The 2,598-nt window shown below is 39.0% G+C and overlaps 2 pseudogenes; one reads left to right on the forward strand and one right to left on the reverse strand.

The window, feature by feature from the left end:
• Positions 1 to 1,395: 1,395 nt before the first annotated feature.
• On the reverse strand, positions 1,396 to 1,775 carry LOC119571940 (annotated as a pseudogene).
• A 75-nt stretch (positions 1,776 to 1,850) lies between these two features.
• On the forward strand, positions 1,851 to 2,382 carry LOC119571941 (annotated as a pseudogene).
• The last annotated feature ends 216 nt before the right edge of the window (positions 2,383 to 2,598 follow it).

The following is a 2,598-nucleotide window of genomic DNA, read 5'->3' on the forward strand; positions in this document are numbered from 1 at the left end:
ATATACATGTACACATATATAACGTGTATATATATACACAACACACATACACACACTCTCTCTCATTTGTATATATATCCTATTGTGTATATATGTATATATAGACAGACACACACACACACACACACACCACACACACACACAAGCACACAGCACACACACACACACCACACACACACACATATATATATATTGTATATAAATACTGTATATATATATATATATATACACATACACACACACACTCTCTCTCTCTCTCTCATTATACGGATAGTTATATTGCGTATATATGTATATAGATGTTATATTATTCTATATAGTATATATATATATATATAAATATATATATATTGTTTGAATACTGTGATGATACACACTCTCTCTCTCATTGTTCTATTTTATATATTGTGTGTGTGTGTTGTGTGTATACTGTATATATAGTATACACACACACTCTCTCTCTCATTATATGTATAGTATATTGTATATATAATATATATCTAAATACTGTATATATATATAACATACAACACATCACACATACACTCTCTCATTCCTATATCAATATACATAATATACATATATATACCTATACACACACACAATATATAGATATATAATATATATCTATATATTATATATATATATATATATATATATATTGCAATCAAGACACACGTACACTAAACATTATCTTATGACTCACTTTTGAGTAACAGAAATAAACAAAGTGCAATGAGCCAAGTCCTAATCTACTAAATAAATAAATAAATGTACCAGGAAGTAGGAGGAGTAGTGTAGTAGTAGGTAGTCGTAGGCCCTAGTGAACTATATCCTGAATTTGCACATTCCTTGAATAGGCGGGAAATGTTGTCTTTTCTTTCGATACCATTGATATGGATAGTGTCATTATTCTTATTTGAGACTATGATTATCACAATGTTGGTAAGAATAAATGAACTTATAGAAGTAATGGTACTGGTACAGTAGTATGATTATCACAATGTTGATAATATTAAACATGTAGGAACAGCAATGGTAGTAGTATTTACTATAATTTATCACAAGTTTGGTAAATACTAAATAAAACTTATAGGACATTAATGGTATGTTATTAATAGGAGTAATTAGTTTATACAATGTTGGCATAATAATACAGCACTTCTAAACAGCATGGTAGTGGTGGCGCAGTAGTAGCAGTAATAATTAGTAGTATAGTAGTTAGTACATTAGTAGTTTAGTACTAATACTACTACTAGTATTACTAGTACTAGCAGGAAAGTATGGTGGCAATTGGGTTACTAACGTCATTGTATAATCTGCTATTATCAAGATCTTGGCTCCTAAAGGAAGCCTTGTTGTTCTAGGAGGCACTAAATCATGCCAACCTAGAGTTTACTTGGAAGACGTGTACTTGGTGACGGCCTTAGTTCCCTCACTAACGGCGTGCTTAGCCAGTTCTCCGGGCGCAACAACCTGAACAGCGGTCTGAATCTCCCGGCTTGGTGATGGTGGGAACGCTTGTTGTAGTGTGGGCAAGGCGGGAAGCCGCAGCTGCAATGCGTTTCAAAAATGTCATCATGCGAAAAGAGTTCCAGATAGACATGGCCTTGGAGTAGATACCAGTGTCAGGTGGACCCTGCTTGAGCACCTTGTAGATGTTAGATGCTGTAAGCTCCTCCTTCATCCTGCGCTTCTTCTTCTTATCACCCTTGGTGATAGACTTTTGGCTTACCGTCCCCTTCTTGGCAGCCTTTCCGAAGTTTTGGTGGCATGATGTCAATCGTACTTACGGCCACTGAAGAATGACGCTCCCCACTCACTTTTCCTTTTATTTGTTCCGACGCGACATGCCAGCCTGCCGCGTACAGACCTACGAATACTGGCTCTCTGAGGTACCGTTCCCATGCCAGCCGTCGCAATCTGACTCAGTCAACCGGGCCGCCTATAAACGCTCAAGGCTCGACAAACAGCGATAAGGTTTTATAAATACCTAACAAGCAAACATCATGTCTGGTCCGTGGTAAGGGTGGTCAGGTACAGTGGCAAGTCCAAAGTCCCGCTCCAGCAGGGCCGGCCTTCATTTCCCTGTTGGCAGAATTCAGCCGCCTTCTGCGTAAGGGCACCTACGCCGAGCGTGTGGGAGCTGGTGCCCCCGTGTACCTGGCTGCCGTCATGGAATACCTGGCCGCTGAGGTCCTGGAATTGGCATGTAACGCCGCTCGTGACAACAGAAGACCCTTATCATTCCCCGTCACTTTGCAGCTTGCCATCCGTAACGATGAAGACTCAACAACGCTGTCTGGCGTCACACATTGCCCAGGGTGGTGGTTTCTGCCAACATCCAGGACTGTCTCCCCCAAGAATACCGATAAGAAATAAACATTTTCTTGGTTGTCGGCCCCATCTCAACATCGGCTCTTTGAGCCACAGCATCTTTCCTAATGAGAAATTGACAAATCTATGAGATAATAATAAATGCCATACTCATAACACACACCCATACATTTTGTATTTAGTGACTTGATATTGAGTAGCAATCAATGTACATCTATTCATATACGTTACAGACACAACGCATCATGTGTAAGAGCAAAT

Source organism: Penaeus monodon, unplaced genomic scaffold (genome assembly GCF_015228065.2).
Source record: "Penaeus monodon isolate SGIC_2016 unplaced genomic scaffold, NSTDA_Pmon_1 PmonScaffold_8789, whole genome shotgun sequence".
NCBI classification, from domain to species: domain Eukaryota; kingdom Metazoa; phylum Arthropoda; class Malacostraca; order Decapoda; family Penaeidae; genus Penaeus; species Penaeus monodon.